The 16033-nt window shown below is 40.3% G+C and overlaps 1 protein-coding gene across 12 annotated transcripts in view; it reads right to left on the reverse strand.

Annotated features, from left to right (window-relative positions):
- Positions 1–16033, reverse strand: part of SLCO5A1 (solute carrier organic anion transporter family member 5A1) — a 189163-nt gene that overhangs the window by 150979 nt on the left and 22151 nt on the right. For 4 of the 12 annotated variants that reach the window (XM_039522870.1, XM_039522869.1, XM_039522858.1 and 1 more), the window contains exons 2-4: positions 5632–5754; positions 3344–3432; positions 2278–2356 (exon numbers count right to left, since the gene is read on the reverse strand). The exons of 2 other annotated variants lie outside the window; for them this stretch is intronic. The gene's annotated coding sequence lies outside the window, so the exon portion shown is untranslated. Of the gene's footprint in view, positions 1–2277; positions 2357–3343; positions 3433–5631; positions 5755–15153; positions 15434–16033 lie in introns of all 12 variants that reach the window. 6 more of the 12 variants (XM_039522860.1, XM_039522861.1, XM_039522863.1 and 3 more) reach the window with 5 other exon arrangements.

Here is a 16033-nt window from a genome sequence, read left to right on the forward strand (position 1 = left end):
TGCTCTTGCAAGATAGAATGGCAAATAGTTCTGCCCAGTACATTCAGCAGATCCCATGTATGGGCTGCCCTGTAACGAGGTCTCTGGATCTGAGTGTGTTTTACTGTGCCTCTCAATGTGCCATTGCCCTCACTTTTCAAGCTTCTGCCTTAATATCAGAATTTGGTACTTTATGTTAAGAGAATTCATGAGTGTACTTCTTTCTATTTAGGCGTTCTCAATGTGCCCGTCCTTGTGATATCTAAGCACCGTTTATGTAGAAGATATAGTATTTGGGCCTGATCCAAAGCCCACTGAAGTCACTGGAAACACTCACATTGCGACAGGCTTTAGATCAGGCACTACATAGTAAGGAACTTAGTAGTCTTATCAATTGCATCCAAAATACCTGTGATCAGCATATATACTGAATTAGGAAATGAGTCAGGTAATTCTTTAATTTTGTCTCTATAACTCCAGATTTTGTCATTTCCTTTTGGGGTAGAATTTCTCCCTGTTAAGTCAAGCATGGCTACTGGTACACTGTAGTTAACTGATGCTATCACCATTCAGTGCGAGGTGTGTTTGTAGTACTTGGCTATTTTCTAAGACTTATTCTTTTTTGCAACTGTAAAAGGCACAGAAAGTAATTTAAGCAAAGCTGAGGCAAGACTGAATTTATCTGAGAGCGAGGGGAGAACCCGTAGTTCTAATGTGGAGAGTCTTTTTTAATAGGTCAGGCCAAATATTTTAAAACCAACCTTCCCAGAATAAATTTAGGGACTATGTTTTTGCTATCTGAATTCTGGCCAGAGAGAAAGAAGGCAGTTGTTGCCATCTAGATATCATTTGCTGTTTGTTTTATAACCATACTGTGGATGGTTACTTAACCTAAATTGGATTAAAATTTAATTGCAATTTATGTATACCAGGCCAAATCCTAACATTCTTGCTGAAAGTCAAAGGGAGTTCAGACTGAATAAGAACTGAGTAAAGATTTCAAGATTGGTCCCCTCTTTACCTTATCTGGATATTCTCCAGCTGATCCTATATCCTGCAGGTTTATCATATTGTTGATTCATTTCTAATATAGGTGGTTTTGAAATCATAGGGATTTTAATCATAAGAGGAACATCACTTGTACATTGTATCTCATGTTATTTTGAATTTGATATGGCCAGAAATCCTAAATTTGTGAAGAAAAAGAGGTTAGGCGGCTTTGTTTTTTCCTGGTTCTCCCCTATGCACGGCTAGCAGCACTGGAAGTTAGGCAGAAGGGCTGCATAGCACATAGAAGTCTCCGGGAGGAATTCTGTCCCCCAGGCAGTGCACCTGCTACATCACCTTGAAGAGGATATAGTACACTTCAGACCCATGACTCTATGCTCATCCTGTTTTAGGCATGGAGCACTGAGGTTTGGGCTGGATATACAGTATATGGTTAATTCAGAAAATATTATCAGTCTTTATATGCTTCAGACCAACTGAGTTTGATAAACTTCATGGAAAATACAATGTATAATACACTAAAAGTAGAACTAAGCAAACAACTAGATGCTTCCACGTTCTACTGCAAAATAAATAAAGCTATGGAAGGATTATCACCAGACCAGTTGCTAGGTAAAGACAGATTTCTAGCAGTCCTTTATGGACTTACAGAAAATAAACTGTTTCAGTGCTAGTCCAGCTATACTCAAAGTAATGTAATGTGATATGGTCACTAACGAAGGGGTATGAGAAAATCCCTGATTATGTTTGTCTTAACAAAAGGGAAAGGATTTATTATGGGGAATTACCATCCAATATTGCTTCTAAATATGGATTGCAAGATTGCAGCAAAAAAATCTTCTCATTGAAATCAACATATTTCCACAATTTGTCATGGAAACTCAGCAGATTTTATGAAGAGAAGGTTAGTAGCAGAAAATGCCAGTACAATAATGAATCTAATGCATTAGACACAATTATCTAAATGTCCCACAGTCTGACCTATTTTAGATGCACTTACATTTTGGACAATGTTCTTAGAAATCACTTTCCCCTCCTGCAACTGCAAATAGCTCTCTCAGCTCTTTCTTGCTATGCCCATACAGTACATCATTCAGGAAACAAGTTTTTGCTGGATTTGCACAAAAAAATTGTATACATTTGGCTTTTTCAATATGAACTGTTGACTATGGCAAAAATTGCTTTTTGCATCACTAATCCTATCCCACAACAAAAAGAAAATCTACACTGGCTAGATTTTATCTACATAATAGTCCAAGAGAGAATTCATATATATACACACACACACACCTTATGGAAAAAGAAGAGATCAAGTACTGTTCTGCCACTCCCAGATCAGATCCTACTATGCATTTCAGTAGACTGTTTCCTGTGTCATAGAATATCAAGGTTGGAAGGGACCTCAGGAGATCATCTAGTCCAACCTCCTGCTTGAGGCAGGGCCAATCCCCAGACAGATTTTTACCCCAGTTCCCTAAATGGCCCCCTCAAGGATTGAGCTCACAACCCTGGGTTTAGCAGGCCAATGCTCAAACCACTGAGCTATCCCTCACACCCACCCCATTTCAGCAAGTGGTCTACAAGTACAGCTTTATAATTAGTTGTATTAAAGCTCCCAGCAGCTACTGTTTTACTTTTAGCTTCTAATTTTTTAAGTAAGTGTTTAAATGTTTAAGGATAGATTTTGCAAGAGTTCATGTTATGAGCTTAAGTAAGAATCCAGGTGTGTAAATCAATATGCACAGAAGTTTAGAATTTTCAAAAATGAAACCGAAAGACCTAATTCAACTGAAAGTTATAATATATAATGGATCCAGTTAACAGTATGACTTGCAATTGCTAGAGCTGGATGCTACTGGGACAAGATCTGGATATTGCTTGTTATTCAGAGCTGATGGCTAAGGCCCTGATTCAGCAAAGCACTAAGCACATGCTTAACTTTAAGCATATACTCAGTCCCATTCCTATTCACCAAAATAATTAAGCACATACCATTAAAGTCTATGGGACTTAAATATGTGCTTAAACGTTAAGATCATGCTTAAGTAATTTGCTGAATCAGGGCCTTAATCTGGTTCTGTATAGATAAAGTCTCTAGATTAATGCGAGTGCTTGTGTTCAAGGCCTCTGTGTCTACAATGTGTTTGCTATGCATCACCTCAGTGACAAATACAGAAAAAATAACTAAGCATGCCCTGTGCAAATGCAGCTCAGATCCAGTTTTTAGACTGGAAGCTCTTTGGGAACGGGATTGTGACTACCTCTATATTTGTATAGCCCATTTCGCAGTAAGGCCCTGACCATGACTGGGATCTCTAAGTGCTACCATAATTAACAATAATTCTAAAGTCAAAACCAATTGTTGTAAGTTGAATCAGGGTGTCATTTCAGGATCGTCATAAGCGCTGTTCGTCATAGGTTGAACATCGTAAAGTCTGGGACTACCTGCAATAAAGATATTGATATTAAGTCAGCCACACTAACTTAGACCTGCAAATCTGGGGACTTACATTAGCGGCGCACTTTTATGTTCTAAGTATACTTAAAATACATTTGCCTGATAAATATATGGTTGTGCCTCCAGGCCTATATCATGAGCTTTGCAGTTCATGTGCAGCTCAGGCACATCTCTTTGTGAAATAAACCCAAAGAGCTGAGCTTAATTTAAACAAACAAACAAAAAAAAACATGTTCTGTCGCTGCCAGTTTGTAGGCTGTAGCTCTTTGACTCCACAGCTGTGGAGCCTGGGATGGATTAAGGCATAAACTAACTAAACTACAGTTTAGGGCCTCACAATATGTGGTGCCTCTAAAAAAGAAAAAACTGACTCCATTTCCAATTTTATCAAAATCGGTTGATAAATAAAGAAGATATGGGAAAAAAGATTCTCTCTAAATACAGACATTTTCGTTCAAATATGGCAAAGATATACACATCTGGCTATAAAAATACACTTGCCCTACCCTATTACCCTTCACTAATTGTTCATTATTGACAGGTGGGAGGCCAGGGCTGAGAAAAAGATAATTGCACTTGTAAAAATAATATTTCTACGAGTAAGTCTGCTATCAGTCTCCTAAGGCAGCATTTTTTTGGCCAGCTGCTACTGGTAAAATTCTGATTGCGCCGTCATAACATTATATATATTATAATGAATAAATAAATAGAAAAATAAATACATAAAAATAATCTCAGTGCCAATAAAATCAGGAAAAGTGTGAAGTCAGAGACAGCAGTGTCGTGAAGCAACCCTGCCAAGCTCATATTCATATGGGACTCATCCTAGGAGTGACATCATGTATAGTGTCCCCATTGGCTAGTAATAGCAGGAAGGCCGACATCTTTTGTTTACGGTCCAGCACGCTCAGTCATATAGTGCCTTCACTCCTGTTTTGATTCGTTTTCTTAAGTATCAGTGTGTTCTTTCTTCTTTTGATCTGTACATTCGTACAATTGTGTATTTTAGTGCGCACACCGCTTTCTGCTTCATGTGCTATCTGTGCTTCACATGACTGAGTTTGCAGGTGATCGTCTTATGGACTTGGGTTGAGTGGAACTTGAGGAGGATACATTTGTTCTGGCTTCCCTCCATCAGTTTTGGGAACCTTCACAGTAAATATCAGAGAGAGTGCTGATGAAAGGATAAATAGAGGGTCTTGAGAGAAGTGAAGGAAGATATACATATACAGTGTATATCAAAATATTTGGTGTACTTGATGAGCAAGTTATTTCAGACTGTGTGCATATAATTTATAGGCTATTAAAGCCTATAATAGTCATTATATTTGCTTGAATATAAGCTAGTTCTCACTTTCTCAGTGCTTGTCTAGAGATTACCAGTCCTTTTTCTGGTAAATTATTTCTCTCTCTCTTTCGTGCATATAGCTTGTTGTCACTTTGTGTGTCCGACATGTTTACTCAAGATTAATTAGTGGTCCGGGGGGAGAAAGAGGGCAGAGAAGTGAACTCTATCAGAAATGTCTGCCTAGAAAATGCTGCAATAAACGCTATTTGCCCTAAACATTGTGCATCGAAAGTGACAAACTCCATAGCTTATCATTTGAGGACATCAATGAATTTGCTCTCCAAAAAAATCATGATGGAAAATTGTCTAAATTTCAGTATTAAAATTAATGTGATGTGCAAACAGACATACTGCAGGTTGTACTGCTTCCATGAAGTAAGCTGGTCTGTGTAACTGTAACTGCTTTTCTGTTGCTGTAGATATAAACTTTTCATATCTACTAATTAAGAAATCAGAGGAAAATATGTTAATTTGAAACTATTTTATAATGCAAACAGGCATATTGCAAGACACGTTTTAGTTAGATTATTCTATTTTTATAACTTTGCCTTTGTATATATGCAAATAAAGTTTGTGTGTTTATATATTCAATGTCCTTTCTGTGAAAATTAAAAAAAAATTATGGTATGGGGCCTCTTACACTTGACATCGTTTAGGGCCTCAGAATGTCATAATCCAGCCCTGTGTGGAGCATATGCCGTTCACAGAGGACTAAATTGTTTCGTCAGCCATGGGATATGCCTTTGCAAACAAACACTCTTAAGAGCAATAAAGTGTTTATTTATTGGCCTTTTTTATGGATCTGAGGCTTCCCAGAACTTTATGATCTTCACTATACCTCATTCCAGGACTGCTCAGGACTTCACTATGACGACTAGAGATACAGCTCAGCTCTTTCCTCTCCAAAGGCCTGATCCAAAGCCTGCTGAAGTCAGTGCTGTCACTTGATAGCACCTATCACCTGGGATGGAGAATCACTTTTAGCTTTAGCAATATTTTCTTTATTATATTTTACTTTAAAGCCTTATGGGTAAAATCCTGCTCTCAGCATACATGGAGGAATTAGGCTGTGCATTTGGGATCCTGGCAGGGGCTCCAATCACCACCTACCTCAGCCAAACTCTAGAGCCACTGTTAAAGTCTGGGCCTGCATTATCATTCATGGCTCCCGCAGTCTCCTCCATGTGGGGAAATGCCTGGGCAATTCTCACAGTTCCAGACCCACCAGCCTCACCTGCATTCCTCTCCATCTCATCTCTATCTGAAATCTCCTTTATATGGTGAGACTTAGGAAGCCCCAGTGGAAGAGAGCTCTGCAGTGTGTAGAGGGTCTGAACCTCTCCATGAGTTCCCAGACCCCTGTCCCCTCCATACACTGCAGTACCAGTGTGGGGTTAAGGCTTTGTACACGCAGGATGGTCTAGTGGCACTAGATTGGTAATCAGAACACCTGGGTTCTAGTCGTGCCTCTGACCCTGACTTGGTGTGATACCTTGGGCATGTCACTTCACCTCTCTGTGCCTCTGTTTCCCCATCTATAAAATGAGGGTAGTATACTTGCCTTACTTTAAAAAGTGTTTTAGAATCAACACATAAAGCACAGTACTGAAAGCTAATCTAATTAAACACCCTCACACTTCATCCCTCCCCCCCCCACCCCGACCAATGTAACTGAAATACCTGCAAAGGTTTCAGATCTTCCCTGGATTGACCATTGTTCCTTTCCAAACTGTTTCATGGGTTCAATAAAAGACTTGCTTTATGTTCTTTAAATGCTGACCTGTCACCCAACCCACCCTCCCAAGACTCTCAGACATTCACTTGTTTTCAGTAAGGAAATCCCCTTACTTATGTCTGTTTTCCCCAAATATCAGGCCACCTGTCACATATCATGAACCTTCCAAGTACTAGTATAACATGAGAATGACTGCCATCCAGCCAAGTGCATTAATTTATTGTACCAAGTCAATATGCCATTGTTAATATAATCCAGAAATCCTCTCCAAACATCCAGGCCATCATTCAGCTTGGATAACCGCTTCATGAAACACTGACTTTTTTGGCCCAGCCATTGCCTGGCCATATTGTCCAATAGCAAAGGTCGGGTATCTAGCTGGAACCTATCATTTCTGCTAGGTCATCTTTTTTAAGTGGACAAGCCAGATCCAAGAACAATTTCAGATACTGCAGTTGTGGCTCTGAAACCTTATGGCCAGATCCTCTGCTGGTGTAAAAATCGTTGCTGTGCCCATGTATATCAGGTGAGGATCTGGCCCAAACTATCTAATTACATTCAGAAGACAATTAAGTCCAAAAAATAAAAGGGAAATGCAAAAGTACTACTTGGGTCATTCTGCTGTAGAAGGTTAGTAGCTGAACTAGGCAAGGAAAATAGACTGAGTGTGACAACGTCGTTAAAAATAAACTCTAAAGTTTGAGTACAGGCTGGTGAGAGACCCACTCTGCTTTCTTTCACTATACTCTGATGTGCTCTTCTCAGGAAACACCCTCTGATTCAAGAGAATACCAATCTGGGACTCATACACTTACATAACAAAGCAGCTTGGGGAAGAATTAAAAAGAATTTAGGAAGAATTTCCTCTCAAATGAACATATGATTGTTCTTAATTATTCACACATAGAGTAGCTGTACCATGGAGCTATCCAGCTAGCTTGCCTCAAGCCTCTCATGTACTGAATTATAATTTGAAATGCTCAGATAACCGGAGGGCCAGATCCTAAAGTGGTCCTCAACACTGAAGTCAGTGGTAGGAGTAGGCTTGCCCTAGCCCTGAGCGCTTTCATGGGCTAATTGTCCCTCACTGCTGTAGCATAATGAAATTTTCCCAAATTGCACTCAAGCAGGAATCTAATTTTTTTCTCAGCTGGATAGCTTGCTGCATAAACAAGTTTACATTATTTTAACTTATATTTTTAAAATATGTACATTTGAATTTTTCAGCTGATTTTTTTTAAAGCCTACGTGTTTAAACAAAAAGGCAAAGCCCAAATACCCCCTTCCTTTTAGTGGATTTATCTTAAACCCTGGCAGGTTGGCTTGACACGTTTTTGCAGAACACATAGGACATTTGGGATTAAAATTACTGTTGCAACTGTCTCATTAGCATCGCATCAGCATGTAGGAACCAATTATATTCTCTTTGCCCAGCTTCCACACCTCTAATCTCAGAGCTGACCTGATTTATACCACTAGATTTACATGGGCCAATGTAAATTGAAATCCAGAGAAAAGGGAGAGAGTTGGAGATTCCCTGAAAATAAACTCGGCTGGCAAAGAGATTAACCCATTTAGAAATGCACTTTGCCTGTCGCTGAGTGTGCAGCGTTTTATCTGTTTAACAAGCACAGGGCTAAATCAGATACTCTCAGCATTCAAAGCAAATATAAGGTAACATTCCAACATGGATCAGTCATAGGCACACCCGTTTACATGGATGTTTTTAGAAAAAATTTTTTTTGCCATGATTTAAATCAAAGCAATGCCAGAGAAGAATATCCTTTCACCTAAGTGGTAAGATACTGTAGGTGAGTCTGAAAAATCCTGTGCACTCTTAATGCAATGCAATCCCAAAATAGACTCCGTCAGAGCTGATGTTTTATATTTATCAAGGGCTGAAGCTTATGTAATTTCTCATTTACAGAAAGGGAAACAACTTATGGGAGAACATAAACACCAGACGTGTTGGCCCTAGGGCCTTTGTCAAAAGATTCCCAGAAAATAACTCAGCTGTCAAAAAGATTAACCCATTTATAAATGTGCTTGCTTGTCACTGAGTGTGCAGAGTTTTATCGATTTAATGAACACAGGTCGAAATCCAGATTCTTATAAGGTTGAAAATAAAGAAACCCATTTAATCCTATCAAGGGCATTTTCTGCATCTTGGCATAGGGCTTCTGCTGAAACATCAAAGGCTTTTACACACAGGACTAGATTTAAAAGTGATGCATAGGGAGTTATACACATGCAGATTCCCCTAGCAAAAAACAGGATTTGTGCACAGAACTCCCTGTTCAGTATTTGTTAAACACAGGTATGTATTCATGAAATCTATTTGCACATGAATATCCAAGTATGTAGTGTGCATGCAAAACAGGCAGATGTAGCACCCATATGGAGCTGAGCAAGCCAGTCAAAGCTCAGGTCCAATTCCCAAATCTGGATCAGCTCTTCCCTGAATGAAGGTGAACCAAGGACAACTCCAATAAGGTTTTGTGCATCACGATGCCAACCACAGGACAAGCACATTGTGGTTACAGTGAGTTTTTAAATAGTATGTATTGCATGATCATTATACTGTCCAAACCGTTTCACCAAATCATACTGAAGTTAGAATTTATATGGGATAAGAAAAGATTAAAACTGGGTACAACCACTTTATTTAGATTCATTAAATAGGGTAGCTAGCTGTTCTATAGGGAAGATCATCCTGTAATTTAGGATTACATTGTCAGCTAGAAAGACTTGATGACTGTGTTGTTGCATAATGCTTCTCTGAATAAGAAGTGCCAAGTTTATTTTTGTAGTTGTTACTATCTTGTTTCTGATACATTTGTACTAAGGACGTGTGTTAAAATTGCTTACGCTGTGGTGATTGGGCAAGCCTAATAGTTAGGCCCCTGGAGCTGGGGTCAGAGCTGGAGGCAGCATCAGCCGTAGTGTGTAGGAGCAGGGACCTGGAGCAATATAGGAAAGCAGGAACTGGGAACAGCTGGGGGTCTGTGATAAGGAGGACAGAGACCAGGAACAGGCTGGGATGCAGGAACCAAGAGGCAGGCAAGTAGGCAGGGTTTATAGTAGCACACAGCCAAGGATTCCCCTAACTGCTCAGACAACTTCCTGTGCCTCTTTCTGGTTTAAGTAGAGCTCCCCAGTGGCACTAGACATCTTCCCTAAATCAGGAGCTTCATGGACAGGGCCCTTTGCAAACAAGAGTTTCGCTGGCCCCATTCTCCACAGGTTCAGGTGATCTGCTGGGTGGTGGCATGGTCTGAGCAGTGCCTGGGGACATGTGGGTTTGAGGCCTGCAATTCCTCACACATGGTCCCTAAAGAAAAACAGCTGTATAAAAGGTCTGTCCCACAAAGAGCTTGCAATTTTAGATATGACATGACAAACAGGACAAAAACAATAAAGAATATATGTGGTGTGGAGAAACAGGCAATATCAAGTTACAGGATGGACTTTCATTACATACTGAGCCCTATCACGTGAAATTGCTATTGCTCTTTGTCACCCTAACTAGGAAATATAGTCCAGTTTTTTGTTGTTGGTTTGATTGGGGGTGTTTTGTTTTTGTTTTGTTTTTTGCCAGCAGCTCTGAGGCTCAGGCCCAGGAGGATTAGATCAACATAAAATCACAGAGAAACCTGTCTTCTTGAAGCCATTAAGAATGCTGCAGCAGTGCTCGTGTGCTGACAGGAGTAACATATGCCTTCCCATTCATTGACAATGAAAGACACTAGAAGCAACAAACTCAGATTCCAGCACTCAGCTCCACAGGTTGTTGCAGAAGGAGATGTTTTGAGAACAAGAAGTGGCCATCTGATCATCAAGCCAACAAGGTTCTGAGGTAGTGTTACTACGTATGCTTATTATTACTACAGTAACTCCTCAGTTAAAGTCATCCCGGTTAACGTTGTTTTGTTGTTACGTTGATGATCAATTAGGGAACATGCTCGTTTAAAGCTGTGCAATGCTCCCTTATGACATTGTTTGGCAGCTTCCTGTTTTGTCCACTGCTTGCATGAAGAGCAGCCTGTTGGAGCTTGCTGGTGGGGGGCTTGGAACCAGGGTAGACCAGCAGCGGCCCCCATCAGCTCCCCGCTCCCTTAAGTTCCCTGTGCGGCAGCCGCCCAGCAGGCTATCAGTTGCCAGCAGTTGAGCTGTCCCTCCTCCCACTGCCGTGTGCTTCTCCTGCCCTCTGCCTTGGAGCTGCTCCCGGGGACCTCCTGCTTGCTGTGCGGGGGGGGGGTCTAGGTGTCACCCTATTCCCTGCCCCTCCCCACTTACCCCATCTCCATAGAGCAGGGGGACATCACAGGGCTCAAGACAGAGGGAGCTTGCTAGCAGCAGCTGCTGCCTCAACTTGCTCTACTTACAAAGGCAGTGTACTTAGTGTGGGGTCAGCGTACTTAAAGGAGCAATGCACATCTCTCTCTCTCACACACAGGATGTGTGTCTCCCATGCTGTCTCCCCTCCCTCCATTTGTGCTGCTTTGTAGAGTGTGAGACAGCATTAACAACAATGTGTCAACCCTTAAGGGCTCAGCTGAGTGCTTGATCATTTAGCAGTAAACTATTCCCTGGGAAATATCCCACCCTCTTCCACCCTCTGACTTCACCACCTCAACCAAGCTTCACAATCATCATTGCTGTATACAGTATTGAATTGTTTAAAACTTATACATAGTGTCTTGTCCGCTAAAAAATATTCCCTGGAACCTAACACCTCCTCCTCCCCCCCCCCCCCCATTTACATTAATTCTTATGGAGAAATTGGATTCACTTAACATCGTTGTGCTTAAAGTCCCATTTTTCAGGACCATAACTACAATGTTAAGTGAGGAGTTACTGTATTATATTGTTACATGTTTATGTACTTTAAAAGAGGGAAACTGGAATAGTACCCAAGAGACTTTATTTCCTGACTCAGATCATATGATTAGGGCCAGAAAATAGTCAATTTTGTGCCTGCAGACCTGTGAATCAGATGCATATTTCAGCGGTCAGAGTGCACTAAGTGTTGGCTCGGAAGCAGCTATGGCCAGAACACTTGAAGAGTGCACAATTTCAGCATCTCTTATGGGAAGGCTCCTGTGGAGATCTAGTGGAAGTTTAACTTGCTCCTCCACAACTCTGATGGGAAATCCAGTTTGAGGACAGTAGTTGTACCAATGCTTGTGCTCTCCTGGGGTGAGTCTACCCTCCGGAATAGGGCACTGAGTAAGCAGGTAGAGGGAGAGAGAAAGAGAAAGGGGAGGGTTAGAAAAGCCATGCATTCTGAAACCAAGATGTCCCTCACAATGTCTAGTTGTCAGTCAATGTTAGAAGTAGAATTAGTGAAACACCTCCATGAATGCTCAGATATAGTTCTTATCAAAAAGCAAGAAGGAGGTAATAAGCAGCTATCAACCACCCTTCTTCCAGGTTTAATTTTAGGAACCCCTCAAAAGAGTAAAAGAACAGCCGAGGAAACCTGCCAGAAATGCAGACTTTGCCTGAGGGAGCTTCCTTTTGTCAAAATAACTCATTTGGAACAAGAAAAAAAATATCCCATAATCTAATAGGATCTATCCACATCCAAAGGCTTACCATGCCTCCCTTGGGTGCTGGAGAGAGAAGGAAGGAAGGAGAGCCAGGAGGCCTTTTGAAAGGAGAAGTTGTGTGAGATGGGAGGGTTACTCCAATGACTGGATAATTAGTTAATCTTCAGGTAACAAATTTTGGATGCATATCCAAACTATGCCCCAATTCTAAACAGTTGCAGGTTTACTCAACATTTTTTTTTTTTGAAGTGGAACATGACTCATCAGGAGGCACCATGTGGAATCTGAGAGTAAAGTCAAAGAATCACACTGGGGAGCTTGATTTAAGGAAATAATATTTTCTCTTTTGGTACACTTTTCTAGTTCCACCTACACAAAGTGCAAAGATCTATTAGGAAGGAGATAAGATGAGATTGCTTGTCCTCTCAGATGACGACAATTCTGGAGCCAAACCCAAGGTTAAGGATTTTAAGATGTAGGAGCACAAATGAGGTTATTCTTTCCCCTCTGTGCAAAAATAAACATGCTTTAGTGAATAAGAGCAAGAAATATCAAATTAAAAGACGACCCTGGACCTTGACAAATGTGTCTCCACTTCAGCACAAAGCTCAGAGCATTATGTTACATAGACTAGAAGCAAGGCTAGAGGAAACTGATCATTGTATATTTTTTTCCTAACTTATTTCTATGCCCTATCCACATGCTGTGGTTTATTACCAGTTCTTTGCAAAGAGATTTGCAAATTCAAAGAGAATAAAACATTCTAATTTGCTGTGCCTGTCATTGTTTCACCCTATTTTACCTTCCTAGTTATGGCTGTATATACAAAATAAGAAAACTCATAGGTAACAAATGCTAATTTGGGCAAACTTGTCTCCCAAAAGTAAAAAATTAAGACCCCTATAGTATGAATTTTATTTCATTAGTTTATGTTGAAAATTAGGACAACGTTAACTAATGAAATAAAACCTATACGACAAGCATTAGAATTAGTCACCCATTATGCATGTGCCCATCCTGGTGTACAAGTGTTCAAAATGACACAATGTGCTTCAGGCAACTTTGGCATTAGAAAAGAATTAAGATTCCCCTTTCAACTTACTCTCTTAGCCATGCTGCTGATGGCTGGTAAAACTGCCCCCAAGCCCTCAAACAAATCTAAATAGTTATTTAAAAAAAAAAGTGAGAAACAGAATATAACACCCTTCCACCGACACACCCCACACAGAAAACGTGGGCCAATTAATTCTTATTCTAATGTGCGCTCTATATAATGTGCAACTAGATAAAAGCAAAAAGTCCATCCTGAAATGCAGCATCATTCCAACTGACACGGATAATTGCCAACAAAAACTGCCCTGACAGCTGTGTATTATTTGCAGTGTATATAGCTAATGGCAGAACTGGAACAGTGACCAGTGAGTGGGGAGAAGAGTTAAACATCCATTCTTTCTGCCTAAAGTTGTACAGTCACAACAAGATTAAAAAAAAAAATCACATTTCACTGACCCCCCTTCTTGACTTCTGTAAGAGTGCCCCAAAGGAGCCATTCAGCTCCTCTTGTTTGGGAATCCATATAAGAGATCAATAGTGATCTATGTCAAAGGTGGTGTTCCCTGCAAAATGTACATAAATTGTATTAAGAGGGGAAAGTGAGTGATCTGGGAACCATAGAGATGAGTCACCTCCAATAGGTACATCCTAACAGAATATTAGTCCATTCTTCTTTAAAAGATATACTGCCTGGGTGAAATCCTAGCCCCATTGAGATAAATTGGAGTTTTGTGATTGACTACACTGGGGCCAGGGTTTCACCCTTCGTGTGCTATACCTTATGTGTACCTACTGATGAATGGAACCATAACACAGCTTGAATGGGAAGAAAGAGGCTAGGGAATTTGGAAATATTCCTACTCTGGCTTTTCATACTTCCAAAGACACCATTGATTTCAAGCTTGAACCCTCGTGGAAGTATTCCCCTAACATGCTGCATACTCCCAAGCAAGAGCTTAACAAGGGACATGTACTTTATGTAAAGGTTGTTTGGGTTTTTTGGTTTTTTAACAGGAGATGAATTTCCCCCCAGATAACCCACCCACAATATTTTTTAAAGCAAAAAGCTGGGGAAACAACTGAACTGGTCTGCAGCTATTCTCTGTTGCAGAGGAAGTTGGCTTCCAAAGACCTATTGAGCTGTGCTATTCTAGGAGCAGAAAATTATTCCTAACCATTGCCAAGCCTTGTAGTTGATACCTTAAATTGATCAATTTAAGTCATGCTCTAACACAAGCAGGGAGACTGGCAAACAATTTACCACCAATATGTGGACAAACAGCCAAAAACTAATTACTGCTGATTAAGAATGATATAAATATGTCTTACATTTATAGTACACTAAAAGTCTTGAACGGCTTCACTATATTGCAGTGGACTTTCATTCCTCTCCTAGTAAAGTCAATGTGAATATTGTGGAGGTGCCTGTTGTGACTCCATAGTTAAAGTTGAGGGCCATTTCGCACTTAAGAAGGGATTCATCCTCTTTTGCTTTGTATTGAAAATACAGCAGATCATCCCTAAATTTTCCACACTTACTCTTTGAGTACAGAATGAATTTCCTGAGAATTGTCAAGTAAATTCATTAGTTTATGAATTAAAAATAATTTAAAAAAACAGAGCCCTTTCAGAAACTTAGTGTGTGCCACTTTTTTTGGTCCTGAATGATCTTAGCAAAAGAACAAAGCAGGCCCTTCAAACTTTACATAGTTAAAATTAATTGAAATCTTATACATAGGCCATAGATGAAGAGATTTTATTGTAATTAAGCTTAATTACCTATTGTTGTATCTCAGTCTACACAGTTGGATAGGCAACCCCAATTCTGGCTTGTCCTAACTTTTGAGTGTTTGACTTTGCGACCTTAGTGTTCTTTTAACACCGCTTTTATGCAATTTCCTAATTTTTTAAAAAAAGCAAAATGAAGAGAGAAATTCCATCATGTGAAATCATATTAACCTCCCGCAAGGGTCATCAGTAGATTTGGGACATTTAGATCCAAAGCACTGTCCTGGGTCACCTGAACTAATGAAGTAACTGATTCCAGTAGTAGGCTGTCATCCTCTTTGTGAACCATCCATTAGAGGTGAATATGACATACATTTGGCCAGTGGGTTTCATGGCTATTTACTGACAGCAGAGGGATGTTGAGTCTCAGGAAACTTGGGTTCAGCTCCAGGTTCTGAAGAAGAGTGTGCTCTTCTGGTTTTAAATCCTTCTGACTCCATCCTCTCCTCTGCTCCTCACCCCTCTGCATTAAATTCAGGTTGCTTCTTCCTTCTTCTCTGTGCTTTCTGGACCTGAGCATGGAAAGCACAGGAGAGTTTGTCTAATCTCAATTCTTGTATCTGGAGCCACAGGAGCCCCTGGCAGGCAGAAGGAGCAAAAAAGGAAAGCTCCTGCAGCCCTGCACTGGAGCATGCTCCATCACTCTGTAAATATGGATCATGCCCAATCCAGACAGCACACAGGAGCTGCGTGAAGAATCTTCAGAGAATAATACAGCTAACTTGTAACAACCCTGTACTGAGCATGTGCAAATTGCAATTTTGAGAGGCTTATAATTTGGCCAAATTTAGGTGGGTGTTTTACTGGGAAAGCAAAAGTCACTTCCCTGACAGTATGGCAACTGCTCTGCCACATGTCAAGTCCCTGTTGCAAGCATGGAGTTGCTCATTGAAGTGATAAGAGTTTGTGATCATGAACCAAACATCACATTTTTCCCTAACTTTGTTCAAAGAAATGATTGAACTGTTTTACATATATAATATATATCAGCCTGGGAAAGACTCTCAGCATAGAAAATTTCAGTTCAAATGGTTAGAAGTTTGGCAAAGTTATAAGCAATTGAAAACAGTCAGCAACCTTAACTATAAGTGTAGCCACCCGTGCTGCATATA

Source organism: Mauremys reevesii, linkage group 2, assembly GCF_016161935.1.
Source record: "Mauremys reevesii isolate NIE-2019 linkage group 2, ASM1616193v1, whole genome shotgun sequence".
Classification (NCBI taxonomy): domain Eukaryota; kingdom Metazoa; phylum Chordata; order Testudines; family Geoemydidae; genus Mauremys; species Mauremys reevesii.